The sequence below is a fragment of the Equus przewalskii genome, chromosome 8 (assembly GCF_037783145.1).
Source record: "Equus przewalskii isolate Varuska chromosome 8, EquPr2, whole genome shotgun sequence".
In the NCBI taxonomy this organism is placed as follows: domain Eukaryota; kingdom Metazoa; phylum Chordata; class Mammalia; order Perissodactyla; family Equidae; genus Equus; species Equus przewalskii.
The window spans coordinates 41,972,606-41,988,550 of NC_091838.1; the positions used below are offsets into that span (position 1 = coordinate 41,972,606).

The following is a 15,945-nucleotide window of genomic DNA, read 5'->3' on the forward strand; positions in this document are numbered from 1 at the left end:
AAAATTTGTCTTGTCTTTTATGTTTTATGCTATTCAATTATTAAGGCTAATCATTTAAGTTGTTTTACTTTGATAAAGCAGTCAATGACAAAGAGTAAAAAATGAGGAATTGGAACAAGTTTCTTCAAAAAATAAAAATTGACTTCAGATTACCTTACTAGCATGACAGGACACTAAATAGCAAGGACAATGTCTTCAAAACTCTGAGGGAAGGAAATTTGAACTTAAAATTCCAGACCAGTAATTAAACATGGGAGTAAAAAACACTTCCCAGTAATAAAAGACTTGGAAAGTTTACTTAATCTAGAAAAGTCACTCTGGGAAAGCTCCCCACAAAACTGGAAGCGGCGAGGATAGAGGAGAAGTTGAAAGCAGGTAAACACACTCACCTTCTCATCTTTCATTGTAAGGAGTCATTAGATAATCCCTTAGGTTGACAGATCAGCATTTTATCCCCTTTTGTACGATTTGGTATTGTAATTATGTCTATACATTATTTGTAAAATAATACTTAATATTATAAAAAAAGTGTTTTAAAGTTTAGTGATATCTTTAAGTCACATGATGCTTTATGGCTTACAAAGCAATTACACCTATGTGGTTAAAGCTACATCTTGCTTTTTGGAACGCATCATTCCAAGAGCTGAGTAAAACAGAAAAAAGAATAAGATTGCTCATAAGAGAACTACAGACTTTAGGATACTATTTACAAGGGTCTCCTTAGGGAAATATTTTTTGGAAAATGTATCTAATAAGACATTTAAAATTCCTTAACTTTAATTTAGTAACAATTTTAAGGAAAAGACACAAAATTACGAAAGCTTAATTAGCCACAAAAGTCAATCTTTATTTAGGATAAGAAAATAAATTACAAAAAATTACAAATTTATAAAAGCTTGCAAATATCACAGGCTCCAAATAAATGTGTTAAAATTACATAATATTTTATTAACCAACTGCCCGATGTATGTCTATCATTCTTTCTTTCTTACTTATTCCTCGGTAGCCTTTTCATACAAAAATAAATTTGTAATACCATTTTCTATGAAGAGAATAGAAAGATATGTCTTCCCTTTATATGATGGATTAAAATTTATTGTTCCTAATAGTTTAGAGAAATTTCTTTCAGGTTCTCAACTTGCTATTGATATTTTACTGCCAATTATTAGATTCCTTATCAAATTTTGGAAACCTCTATCAAATTTTTATCATTTTTGGAAGAATTTTTAATAGAGTAGCTCCTGGCTTCATAAAGTTAGAACTTTGTTTCTTTTCTACTATTGCGGTGGATCTGGATATTGTAGGGCTTGAAGACTATGTAATTTCGATTCTCACTTTTAAGAATATGCAATTAAGGATGCAAAATTAGGTACAAGGCCTAAGAAGGGACTTATACAAATGAAGGCCTTAAAGCTTAAGCTTTACTAACTTCATGGTACATCACCTTGCTCTACTATTCAAATATCATACTTATGGTTGCTGGATCTGTGTCAGCAATCAGAAGTACATTCCTAGAAGCCATTTGACAGTGGAACAGTTAACAATAACTTCTCCATACTTGGAAGTGACTGTGAGGTACATAAACGTATCTCACTAATCCCAAAATAAACATATCCTCAATTCAGATTCCCTTTGGTCAGATCCCCAGAATGCCTATGGCTGCTGCATCACCTGATAAGCCTGACATCTGACGTGAGGAGACAAGTGTCAGAGAGAAAGTAGGAATGGAAAGAGAAAACAGTGTTCACTGACTGTGGTGAAACTTTTCTTTTGGTTTTCTTCAAACTTTTCTTCAAATTTTGCAAACATGACCATATGAACACACGTCTAGGGCTCCTCCCAGAGCTTTAGAAGGGATCCAAGCAAGTGAGGGGCCCAGAACTTAAGTGTCATTAGCTTAACAATGAATCTGCTTCTACTGAGGACATTAATAAGACATTTAAAAAGTTCTTATCATGTCTATTATTAGTGTCTATTTCTATGTGTATCTACTAAATTTTGATTGAATATTAGACATTGTGTATAAAAGTTGCTGAGGCCGTGAATAATGTCATCTTCCTTCAAGGAGAGTTCACTGTACCCTTCCGTGGGTAGAGAGTCTGGGGAGGTTATCCTAATCCAGTTAGGAACTGAATGAACTGGAGGCTAAAATCCCTTCAGGGATCTCAACAGAAAGGTTGGGGTTTCTAGTAGGGCTTTTCCTTCTTAGCAGCCTCTGAATTCCAATTGTGATCTTTTCAGAATCATGAAACTGCCTAAAATCTCCCTTTGCTGTTCAGCAGTTTTCTGCTTAGCTTCTTAGCTCTTTGCCTTGTGAAGGTTAAGAATTCAGCAAATGAATAAGGATGAAGAGAAAGTGCTTCTTCTCTGAGTATATCTTTTTGCATAGCTTTGACGCTTAGAACCATGGTAATACTTCATGCACTCCCCCAAGTAAACAAACAAACGAATAATATGAACCAGGATAAAGGGGAAATCTGAAATGGAATACAAACAGTAATGTACAAACCCAACTGGATTATAAATGAATTAATAATTCATTTACTTATTTACTTATTTTAATGAATAAGTAATTCCCCACACAATGGGATGGAGAAGAAAAGAACTAGTGTAGATAACTTTGGAAAATAGTATTCTGACATTATAATGTAAGGATAAAGATAAAAATAACTTTACAAAAATACCACAGTTAGTAAACTTGCTTCTCACAGGGGTACGAGTTAGAAACTCTGTGACTATTCCACCTGCATACCAGGATTGAGCAAATAAGTATATATATATGGTAGATGATGGGAACCAGGTTTCTCACAGTGAGAGAAAGGAGTTACAAATAAAGAAGTAGAAGGGCTAAAATGAAATGTGTGGTTTTTGAATTGGAATTGGAGGTATCAGTATGAACTTGTGGTTTTAAATATATATTCAGCCAGATGGATATAAAAAGTGATATGTACATATATATGTGTTAGTGCACATATATATATTTCCTAGCTCTGTATGCTGAGAGGGCCTAGGAGAAATTACAACTCATAGCAGTGAGCACACAGAGCCCAGATCTTGCTTTCTAAAGACCATCTCCAATATAAGGTGCCACAGCTTCCTGGAAAAGTGGTAGATTCCAGAGGTGGGGCAGAGAAAATATCACAAGTGCCTGGGACATCTTGTGGATCTGGAAAATAAGAAAGAGTTTGAAAACTGGTGGGAATACATCAAAAGGACACAGAAACTGACGTGAAAAAGCTCCCAATGGCAAAAGCCGGAATAATTTGGGGAACAAAATAAAAAATGGTGTATTGGGTTATAACCCATAGAATAAAATAAATATTCATGAGTCTATCCTGGTATAAAAAATGAGTAAATGGGAGAGAAGTGACAAAATTTCCTTACAGAATAATTCAAATTAATAAATGTAGAAGAAATGAGGGAAATACAAAATCACTGTAGGCAAGCCGCAGAGTAATAATTATGCAGGGAAGGCCCACTGATGGACACTAAAGTCATTGGACAACAGTTGTAAGATAAATAGAATATTTGCATATACTCAAAGGCTCTTCCCCCAGATATTTACCAACTACAAAGGAGAAATGATAATTTTACATTGGAGAAATATGGGAGACAATACCTTAACCAAGTTGATCAAGGTTAGTATCCCAAGTAATAATAGATTTTGGCAGGAGATTCCCCCGATAGGATGCATCACAAAGAAAAGAACACAACATTACTTCTGTGGTATTCTTGCCAAAAATCATAACCTCAATCTAGTAATGAGCAAAAATCAGACAAACCAAATCAAGAGACATTCCACAGATGAACTGACCAGGTCTCACCAAGTGATTCAAGGCCATGAAAGACAAAGAAAGACTGAGGAACCGGTACTGAGTGGAGTTGTTTAGGGAGATACAACAAATAAACAATGGATTCCTGGATTGGATCCTGGAACAGAAAATGCACAGCAGGAGAAATTTGTATGAAATCTGTATTTCATTTAATAGTGTTATAACACTATTAATTTCCTGTTTTGTTTTGTTTTGTTTTGGTGAGGAAGATTGACTCTGAGCTAACATCTGTGCCAATCTTCCTCTATTTTATATGTAGGATGCTGCCACAGCATGGCTTGATGAGTGATGTGTTGGTTCAAGCCTGAGATCTGAACTGACGAATGCCTGGCCACTGAAGCAGAGCATGTGAACTTAACCACTACACCACCGGGCCAGCCCCAGTTTCCTGGTTTTGATAGTTGTATAATGCTCATATAAATTGTTAACTTTGCAGCAGTCTTCTTCAACCTAGGATGATCTTGCTCCCAGGGGACATTTGGCGATGTCTATAGACATTTCGATTTTCATGACTAGCGGGGTACTACCGGCATCTAGAGGGTAGAGGCCATGGATACTGCTGGGGGAAGGGTGTGTGTGAACTCTCTGCACTGTTTTTGCAACTTTTCTGTGAGTTTAAATTATTTCAAAATTAAAAGTTAATGTTAAAAAAAGGATTCTGCAAATGCCTTGAGAGGAAATCCTTTAGATGTTGGGCATTTTGCTCTGAACCCTCCTTCTCTCAAGTGTCTTAACTCTTAAATTCCAGTTGTCTTAGAAGTTACGAGCTCCCATTTTTCTCTCTCCAGCATTGTGCAATTACCAAATTCTCTGCTGGACTCTGCATTTTCACGGCAGCATTCTGCTTGCATTCTCAGCCTCGTGCTCAACACCAAGAGTTGGAAAACGCAGCTTTCACTTCTTTCATTAAATTCCTTTTCTCCTGGAAGTCTCGGCCCCTGAAGTCCTGGTAGCATTGGCAAGTCCTACAAGCATTTAAAAACAATGTCATCCAGATCTCCTATTTGCTCTCTGTAGGACCATTGGTCTTCCACAAGTGACTCCATCATGGCAGAAAATATAAGTCCGATTGCCATCTTAGCAGCTTCATTGAGGCATAATTTACATATCAGAAAATTCACTTGTTTTAAGTATACAGTTCAATAATTTTTGTATATTTACCAAATTGTGCATCACCATAATCCAGTTTTAGAATTTTTCTAAATTTTCCAATTTCTAAAATTTTCAACTTTAGAATTCCCGCCCCCCGATTTTTTCATGCACTTTTCAGTTAGTCTCATTTCCACCTCAGCCCCCGACAATACTAATTTACATTCTGTCTCTACACATTTGCCTCTTCTAAACTTTTCATATAAATGCAGTCATATAACCTGTGGTCTTTTGTGACTGGGTTCTTTCACTTAGCATAATGTTGTTGAGGTTCACCCATGTTGTAGCACGTATTTTACGTTGTTTCTTTTTATTGCCAAATAGCGTTTGTTGTGTAGGTATACAACATTGTGCTTATCCATTCACCAGTTGATGGACATTTGGATTGCTTCACTTTTTGGTTGTGAATATTGCTGCTATAAACATTTGTGTGCAAGTCTGCATGAACATATGTTTTCATTTTTCTTTAGTAGATACCTAGGAATGGAACTACTGGGTCATAAGATAAATTTGTGTTTGGCCTTTTCAGAGCCTGCCAAACTGTTTTCTAAAGTGACTGCACCATTTTACATTTCCGTCAGCAGTGAATAAAGATGCCAGTTTCTCCCTATCCTCACCAAAACTTAGTATTGTCTGACATTTTGATTACAGCAATCCTAGTGAATGTGAAGTGGTATCTCATTGTAATTCTAATTTTTGTTTACTTAATGATTAATAATATTGAGCATCTTTTCATGTGCTTATCAGCCATTTTGTATATCTTCTTTGGGAAAATTTTTATTTAAATCTTTTGCCTATTTTTAATGGGCTATTTATCTTCTTAGTATTGAGTTGTCAGAGTTCTTTATATACTCTGGATACAAATCTTCTTTAGGACATATGATTTGCAAATATTTTCTCCCAGTCTGTGGCTTGCCTTTTTATATTTTTAATGGTATATTTTGAAGTGGAAAGGTTTTAACTTTGATTAAGTTCAATTTATCTTTTTCTCTTATCACTTGCGCTTTTGGTGTTTTATCTAAGGATTCTTAGCCTAACTCAAGGTCAAAAAGATTTACTCTATTTCTTCAAAGAAGTTAATAGGTTTAGTTCTTACATTTAGGTCTATCATCCATTTTGAATTATTTGTGTATGGTGAGAGGGAAGGTCTGGCTAAATCAGTCTTTTTCCAGGTAGATATCCAGTGTCCCAGTACCATCCTTCCCCCCCATTGGTTTGCCCCCATTACTTTTCAAGTAGGATTTTTACCTCCATTTCATTTTCTATTTGTCGTCTTGTCTTTAAAAGGACACATTTTTATTTTAACTTGTGTTCAGTCACTTTGCTGAACCATCTAATTTGATTCTTTTTTTTATATGTAGTAAAAATCATCTTCAACTAATGATAATTTCACATATTCCTTTCCAATAATTTTCTTCTGAATGTATCTTTATCTTATTGCATTGATTTGGAATTCCAAAGTGATATTGGAAAAAAATGAATTTAGTCATTCTTATCATAGTCTTGACTTGAAGTACGTCTAGTGTTTCACTATTTAGTATAAAATATTTGCTGTGAGTTTTGGAAGATATATTCCCCAGCCTGTTTGAGAACTTTCTTACTATCCTAATTTACTATATATCACTAAAAAACAGGAACAGCTGTTAAATTCTACTCAATGTCTCTTTTCTTTTTTTGCATCTGATGAAATGCTTATGTGAGATTTCTTTGTTTAACAATTAATGTAATAAATCATGTTAACAGACTTCCTAGATTTGAATTACAGTATGGAATAAACCCACTTCTTCACAGTATGTTATCCTTTTTTATTTTGTTGGATTCACTGTATTAATACTTGGAATTCCTTTAACTTGTACCAGTAAGTGAGGGGAAAGTGTAATTTTCAGTTTTTCCTATGTTTATCTGGCTTTGTTTTTAGTCTCAGTATCATAAATTTGTCTGGGAAATTCTCCATATTTTTCTACGCTATCAGATAGTTTAAATGACCCGTGAAAGTTGACAAATAACTCTGTGCCTGAAAACTTTTTGTGGTAGTTATTTGAGAAGCTTTTAAATTTCTTTTAAAATTATTAGTATAATAGGTTTTTACCATCTGTCCCTTTTGGGAGATGATTTTGGTAACATGTTTCCCTAAAAATAATATTTATTTGTTTTGTATGTTCAAATGATTGGCATGATGCTGTGCAGATATTATTTTGTTATGATTTAAAATTCTTTTACATTAATCTGTTTACTATCCTCTTTTCTCATTTCCGTTGTTGGTAATGTATATTTATATTCTCTTTCTCTCAGTTTAGTTTATTGTCTATTTTATTAGTCCTTTCAAAAAACTTCTGTTTTGGTTTCCATAAATTTCTGCTGCTTACTAATCTTTTATCTCTATTTTGTAGCACACATCACTTGCTCAAAAGAAGTCTGTTGAAAAGCATGTTTTCAAAATGGAGAAAATGGTAGAAGCAGAAACGCAGAAAAAGAAATGTGTAAGAAATCCTATATTTCTTAGACATCAATCCTTAAGTTACTTTCTTAACTAATCTTTTAAGAAACATCTTATTTTTCCCTTTTCACGAGTAACTTATATTTTTAAAATTTAAAAAACAAAGATTGCATCAATCTAGGTGTTTAAACTGCCTTTGTTTCGAAAAATCCTCAGTCAAACCATCATTTCTAAGTAGAGTTATTTGAAAAGCATTCAGACTCTTGGAGACACTCCTGAGGACTTTTAGGATGGAAAGCCCACGAGGTGTTCTGCCCTCTTTAAGGCTCATCTGAAACCGAGTCAAGCGTGATAATGGACGGGGCTGTGTGACGGAGCGTCCTGCTTCTTTGCCAAGTGAAAACTTAATTGTTTATTATTTTGTAGCCGCCTGCTCCTCAGTTCCCCTCTTCACACTCTAGGACTCCTCTCAGAACCCTCCCGTGGCTGCTCTTGGTTTATCCCAGAGGAATGGCGTTTGCAGCTGTCGCCTGGCCCGCCCCCCCCGCCCCCCCCGCCCCCCCCGCCCCAGAACAAGGGAGATCCCGGGTCCGTCCTGGGCCCTTGGTAGGAACGTCGGCTCCGGATGAACACATTTGGAGACGACGTTTGCCAGAGAATCGCTCCCCCCTTTCTGCAGACGTTAGGCAATATTCCTCCGCTTTGTCTTCATTTCCAGGAAGAGAAGGTAGATGTTCGAAACCCATGGTCCTGCGGGGTGGACTGACGCCTCTGCAGACGACACCGGGAGGGCTCGCCCTGGAAGGAGCAGGGCTCAGAAAGGCACAGAAACCAAGCCAAGCTCTGCTCTCAGTCTCCAGCCATGTCTTCTGCGTGGGAAAAAAAAAGTACACTTGATACATCATCTCAAATAGCCACAACTAGGAGAATTTCAGGACTGCCTTACTTCTGAATTCTTCGCTTTGATCCACGGGGTGGGGGTGGGGGTGGGGGTAGGGGGTGGGCTAAGGTGGGGGCAAAGGAACCCTTCCGATGGCCCTTTCCTCTCAAGAGTAGGGAGCTCTCTTTAAGACAAGGGTGGGAATCCACTGGAATAAATTCTCAAGTCCTTCTTTTCAAAGTCATGTACAGCAGAAGCGACCCCGGCCCTGGAAACCCGGGTCCTGTGCGACTTGAACTTTCTTAGTCACAGTTTTGTTTTGTTTTGTTTTTTTCCTCAAGGGATTAAACAGAAGTTGGACATAAAAGGACTTTTTAAGTCAGCTTGCCATTAGCCTCTCCCTATGAAATTTCTAGCTTAGTCATTACCGTTCACTTAGCAACACTCAAGCGGTGGGGGCAGAAAGTTGCCTTTTGCTCCCACAAAAGCAAACAATCTTTTCCTACGCAGGCGATGCCATTATGGAATCATTTTTCCTCCCGCCTCGGCCGATAGATAAATAAGGTGAGGCGCCCCAATGCTGCTTCTGAGCTCTGGGGCCCGCTCGGTTCCCAGGCCCCAGGGGTGCGGGCGGGGCGGGCGGGGGTGCCCGGGGCGGGGTGGGGGTGGGGGGCTGCCCACATCTGTCGGGGGCCGCCCCACAGCTGCGCAGGCCCGGCCCATCCATCACCCGCCGAGGCTGCGGGCGCTTCCCGGGCGGGCGGCCCCCTCGCCGGCCGGGTCTAGACGCCCCGCCCGCACACCCCGCGCTATCAGTCAACTTCTGGGTGAACTCTGTTTCACCTCCTGACCTCCCATTCAACCCAGACAAACATGAAAGTGTGAACTGGGCCTCCGAGGGGGCAAGGGGCCTCTTAACCCACTCAGCTCCTTCTCCAGCCCCACATCAAACGCGCGCAGCCTCCCCCGACGGCTGCCATTTGTCCTTACACGTGTACCTGGGGCTCCCGGGCGCTGCGCCGCCTCGGCCACCTGAATAAACGGCCGGGCTCCAGCCACTCGGGGCCACCGCCGGAGGCGGCAGGGATGCAGGGCAGCCCAGCAAGGGCGGCTCAGCCTACGGTGAAAACGCAGCTCCAGATCAAACCGCACCCCTGCCACCTGCCAATTCTTGCAGGGTTTCCAGGAAAGAAGATGCGCCCAAAGCGTCCCCCATTTCTCGCGAGGAAAACCACAGGCGAGCTCGTCCTGCAGGGCAGGGCTGGGCTGGGCTGGGCTGGGGGAGGAGGGGGCCACACGAGCGGCTCAGCTCCCTGCCTGGGCCCGGAGCAGAGTGGCGAGGGGATTGTTGCAGCTGTCTTACTTTAACAAGTCTGATGGAGGAGGCACTGAGACAGTAAGTGACTTTTTCCCCGTTTCCTTCAAAAGTCAGGTGTTAAAAAGCAAAGGAGTTCTTCCAGGACGGCCCGCTGTTTCTTCTGTCTCCCAGAGGAGGCGGTGGGCATCCCCTTGGTCTGAGGGCAGCTCTGCTCTGCCTGCCTCACTTCTCCTTCCTCCCTACTCCCCGGCTTGCCAGAAAGCCCTGTCATTCCCGCCAGGTCTTTGAGTCAACCCATCAACCCTTGAGGTGCAGAGAACTGACTCCACTTCCTCACCATGGCGATGCTCTGGCTCCAGGTTAGGCGTCCATGACGTCTGGTAAAGATCTACCCAACCCTTGGGTTTGTATGGCTTCCCTTGACGCTAACACACTAAGGGTAGGTCGTTAAGGTTCTTTCTAAGAAATGCTTTTCTTCAGTGGTAAAGAGAAAAGAAGAGTTCCTTTAGGTTAAGGGTCCGGATGGAGAGTGAAGGACGGGGAGGCCGCCGCTCTAAGGCACTGCACAGTGCTGGTGTCAGGGCTGCAGCATCAGCTGCCCGCCGGGTGGGCCCTCCTGGCTGGCAGCACACTGCCTCCGGGGAGCCTCCAGGTAGAGGTGAGAGAGGGGCTGGGGGTGTGGTGGCCGGCGAGGTGACCCCCACCTGCTGTGCTCTGGGGTGGAGGGAACCACCATCAGAGCATTCCCAGGGCTGCTGGGGCAAGCCCAGGGCCAAGCCTGAGAGGCACAGCTCCTGGGACGCACGTGGCCCATAGGAGAGCTCTACTGTCCAATTCCTTAAGGCTTCTAGGAAATGAAATTTTTGAATAGAAATAAAACCATGGCTTCCAAGCGACTTGTCGAGCATTATTGCTAAATGTATTGAAATATACTGATCATTGATAGGCTGCCTTAAACTACCAACAGCACCTGGATTCTGGATTCTAGAACTCTCGTGATTTAGTTTCCATACATGTGAATATATTTCCGCCTCCTTAAAGTGTCAAGTTGTGATAGTGTGTCAGTCCTCTTATATCTTGTGTGCTCTGTTGTAACCTGTGTGAATGCAGGTATCTTAGGGCTGTAAATAGTCCTGAGAATGGACTAAAGTCATGGTACAATTGGAATCTATCTCAGGACTTTTAATTGAATAATTTGATATAGATATAAAATATGACTTCATATTTCTGTAGTCATATGTTACACACCAGTTCAAACATATGGAAGAACAATTATAAACTTCATTAATTAGAATAGTGCTGTTTTCAAAATAATCATTCGTTTTGGGTTGAATTCTATCCCCCCCAAAAAGATGTATTGAAGTAATCTCTGGTACCTGTGAACGCAACCTCATCTGGAAATAGGGTCATTGTAGACATAGCTAGTTAAGATGAGGCCATAGTGGAGCTGGGCAGGCCTTTAATCCAATATGACAGGTATCCTTACAAGAAGAGAGAGATACTGAGGTGGAGACAGGGAGAGGATGGCCGCTTGACAATGGAGGCAGAGAATGGAGTGAAGCCTCTGCAAGCCAAGGAATGCCAAGGCTGGCAGGCAGACACCAGGAGCCATGAGAGGCCGTGAAGGATTCCTCCATGAGTTTCAGAGGGCACATGGCATGGCTTACACCTTGGTTTCAGCCTTCTGGCCTCCAGAAATGTGAGAGAAAAAATTCCTGCTGTTTTAAGCTGCCTAGTTTGTGGCACTTTGTTACAGAAGCCACAGGAAACATACAAACCTCTAAGAAAGGGATATGATTGTCTCCCATTTCCCAGATTTATCTGATCATACAACCTCTTCATTTTCTCCAGCATATCTTGAGGGCGTTTGGTCAACCCAGTGTGGCCACCCCTACCTCTTGGATGGCCTTTCGTCTTCATTTGATTCCTACATACCTCAAGAGCAGTGTGCTGGACAAACGACGACCCCCAAAGATGTCCACATCCCAGTCCTGGAAACTGTGACTACGTAGATTACACGGCAAAGGAGAGAGAAGGTTACAGGTGGAATTAAGGCTGATAATCTGTTGACTTTAAAATAGGAAGATAAATGGTGTGCAAATATTTTTTCCCAGTTGGTGGGTTGTCTTTTCGTTTTTTTCGTGGTTTCCTTTGCTTTGCAGAAGCTTTTTAGTCTGATGCAGTTCCATTTGTTAACTTTTTCTTTTTTTCCCTTGCCTGAGTAGACATGGTATTCTAAAAGATGTTGCTAAGATCAATGTTAAAGAGAGTACTGCCTATATTTTCTTCTAAGAGTTTTATGGTTTCAGGTCTTACATTCAAATCTTTAATCCATTTATCAGACAAAGGATTGACCTCCAAAATACATAAAGAACTCATACAAGTCAACAAAAAAAAGCCAAACAACCCAATCAAAAAATGGGCAGAGGATATGAACGGTCATTTTTCCAAAGAAGATATACAGATGGCTAATAGACACATGAAACAATGTTCAACATCACTAATTATTAGAGAAATGCAAATCAAAACTACAATGAGATATCAGAATGGCTATAATTACCAAGACAAAAAACAACAAATACTGGAGAAGATGTGGAGAAAAGCGAACCCTCATACACTGCTGGTGGGAATGCAAGCTGGTGCAGCCACTATGTAAAACAGTATGGAGATTTCTCAAAAAATTGACTAGAACTACCATATGATCCAGCTATCCCACTACTGGGTATTTATCCAAAGAACTTAAGATCAATGATCCAGAGACTTTTGCGCCCTATGTTCATTGCAGCATTATTCACAATAGCCAAGATATGGAAGCAACCCAAGTGCCCATTGACTGATGAATGGATAAAGAAGATGCATATATGTACAATGGAATACTACTAAGCTGTAAAAAAAAAGACAAAATCATCCCATTTGCAACAACATGGGTGGACCTTGAGGGTATGATGTTAAGCCAAAAAGCCAGACAGACAAAGACACATACTGCATGATTTCACTCATATGTGGAAGATAACAAATTCATGGATGAAGAGAACAGATTAGTGGTTACCAGAGGGAAAGGAGGTTGGGGGTTGGGACAAAGGGATAAAGGGGCACATATGTATGGTGATGGATAAAAATTAGACTACTGGGGGTAAGCATGATGAAGTGTATTCAGAAACTGATGAAAAATAATGTGCACCCGAAATTACACAATGTTATAAACCGTCATGATCTCAACAAAATTACTTGGAAAAAAAATAGAGAGATTATCCAAGTGGGCCCAGCGTAATCCCCAGGGTACGTAAAAGTGGAAAGGGGATAAGAAGAGAGAGCCAGAGAGACAGCAATGTGGGAAGGGCTCAGCCTGAAGATGCTGGCTTTGAAGAGGAAGGAATGGCCCACAAGCCAAGGAATGCAAGTGGCTTTTAGAAGCTGGAAAAGGCAAGGAAATGGATTGTCCCCTAGCATCTCCGGAAACAAATGCAGCCTACTGACACCTTGATCTTAGTACAGTGAGATTCCTGTTGGACTTCTGATGCCCAGCACGGTAAGATGATAAATTTGTGTTGCTTTAAGCCACTAATTTTGTGGTAATTTGTCACGTCTGCAATAAAAAAAAATACAAGCAGTAAGTCAAATAGTTCTTTCTCGTTTTTCAGAAAATTTGGATTTTGATATGGAGAGTTGAATTTTAGACTTTTTAGAATCTGTTCCAGAATATTATCTATGTCTGCATTAATTTGTCTCATTTTATACTCAAAGAAAGACAATCTACATGAGTGTTTGCAACAAGACAAGCATATCATAGTGTAAAACCATGTCCTCCCTGGTGGTTCCTGGAAAAGATGTTGTATACATCGGAGCAGTAGGCTGTAATGTTTCTGTTTTAGATAAGCATTTGTGTTCCTGTTGCTATTTTCAGGAGCTCGAGATCATGTAAATCGTTTAATGTGATTGGAAGTGTAGTGATGAAAACATGGTGTAGGCTTCTTCTCATTCATCACGGATTTGCCTTCACAGGTTAGAGCACTGACTCCATTACTTCTCCATTTCCCACCTCCCTCGTCTCTGCTCCAAGTTCTTTGTTATTTGAGCTCTAGGTTTCCTGGTGTATGTGAACTTCAGCATTTGTGTTTTTTGTTTGTTTGTTTGTTTGTTTTTTTGAGGAAGATTAGCCCTGAGCTAACTACTGCCAATCCTCCTCATTTTTGCTGAGGAAGCCTGGCCCTGAGTTAACATCGTGCCCATATTCCTCTGCTTTATATGTGGGACGCCTACCACAGCATGGCTTTTGCCAAGTGGTGCCATGTCCGCACCTGGGATCGGAACCAGTGAACCCCGGGCCGCCAAGAAGCAGAACGTGCGAAGTTAACCGTTGAGCCACCGGGCCGGCCCCGAACTTTAGCATTTAAATCTACCAATTATAAGACACATATGCTTCATAATGTCACTTTACATGGATTTGATGCATGATTGGGGACCCATCTTTATCAGTTGGCCTGGATGTGGCCTCAAATCATTTAAATGTATTGCACAGAGTTTGGTTTGACAGACTAAATAAAAATACTACATTTTTAAGGTAAATGTTGGAAAGCTGTAACAACTGCTCCTCACCTTCCGTCGTGAAGTCAGTGGAGGTCAGAGACAAGTCAGGCTGCCCCAAGCGCAGGCGAATTTCTCGAGAGATTGAAGGGGTGACAGTGATGCTGTGAACTGAGATTCTTTTTCTTGCTCTCTTCCTCTCCCCCGCCTTCCCCTCCTTCCCGCCCTTCCTTCCTTCTTTGCTTTCTGTTGCACTGACAGACTGCTCACGGTGAAGGAGAGTGAGTAATTGCCCAGCATCTGCGGGCAGAGTCCATGGCAGGCCGGCTTCCTAAAAATGGGGATTTCTCTTCTCACAAAATTCACGAGGCTTTGACACCAGAGTTCCAGCGTGTCTGTGTATATTTCACAGGAAAATAGAGATGGCAGTAGCTTGTCAGCCAAGTTGCTCGCCCTCCCAGCCCTCCTCCGTGCTGATCTTGGGGCTTGGCTGCAGTCTGGATGTGAGGCTCGCCACCTGGCAGCTTGTCTCCAGCTAAACAGTCAACAAGGGGCCCAGTAAGCATGCAGTTGAGGTCATTGAGGAAGTACTGGGAAAACAGACACGTGCACAGCCACCTGCACACACACGTGCACACAACACACACATACAGACAGCACAGGCATACATCACAATACACACATGTGCACACATGCACCCACAATACACACATGTGTACACATGCACACATAGCAGACACATGCATACTTGTACAAACACATATGCACAACAATACACACGTGCTTAGCTCCACTGGATGGTAGAGTAGCTAGACTGAATGTGAAAAGCTGGAGAAAAACACTTATTCCACAGATGAGAAGTAGAGTCAAGTGAAGCTCCCGTCTCCTGGAGAACCTGGGAGGTCAGATGTGTGAGCCGTGCTTACTTCGCAGGCCCACCGCCACTCTTCTGTTGTGAGGGGTGCCAGGCCCCCCCTTTGTGCTTCCTCCTCCTCGTTTCTCCAGGCCTCGGTAGACCGGTGGAGATGTCCCTCCCAGGAGCTCGCTGTCCTTGGAAGCGATGGGAGCCATCTCTTACCGGGCAGGAGGTGCTGTGGCTGCTGGATCAGCCTATGAGTTTTGGGTATTCATAGGGTGACAAATTAGGAAGGGTGTGCTCAAAGGTTATTCAAATATTTCAGAGAAAGCATATTTGAGCTTGGAAAGGCCAGGGAACATTAATCAAATGTCAGCATCAGACACTTTGTGGGCTCTTTCTGGTCTGTGTTTGCTGAGCGCCAGTTTGGCATGGGCTCTGTGGGACGCAGGGCGGCCCCAGTGTGAGGGAACACGCGGCGAATTATGCGTGGAGCCTCTAGAAGCACTGGGAATATCAATGGAGTGCAGTGGGCAAGACGTGCTCTTAAAGAGCCCACAGTCGTTCCTCTCAAACAGATACCAAGGGTTCTACAATTGTGTTGACTGACAAGCAGAGTCTGTTCCCATTCCTGCCCCCTTGGGAAGTTAGATTAAAAGAGGGAAATATTTTGCATAAAACTGATTTTCACAGAATAATGACTGAAATGATAATGTGCCAGCAATGGGCATCAATCATAGTAGTGAAATATTGTCCTTCAAGATTCACACAACTGGCTATTCTCCCTCAGAAGTGTTTTTCCTCCCAGCATCCACCCCAGCATCCTTCTCGCTGCCCTCAGCAAGGCTTCCTTCCTCTGAAAGCCGAGCCGGCTCTGCCACCTTCTCTCCCCCAGCTACTATCAAAACAGTGCAGCAGCCCCAGTGACAAACTCAAGAGTCTTTTGAC

General features: G+C 41.7%; 1 long non-coding RNA gene across 1 annotated transcript; it reads left to right on the plus strand.

Annotated features, from left to right (window-relative positions):
* The first annotated feature begins 8,728 nt into the window (after nucleotides 1–8,728).
* On the plus strand, nucleotides 8,729–13,231 carry LOC139085080 (uncharacterized). Its single transcript, XR_011543107.1, has 3 exons — nucleotides 8,729–8,863; nucleotides 9,477–9,695; nucleotides 11,469–13,231. It is a non-coding gene; the product is annotated as an uncharacterized lncRNA (long non-coding RNA).
* The last annotated feature ends 2,714 nt before the right edge of the window (nucleotides 13,232–15,945 follow it).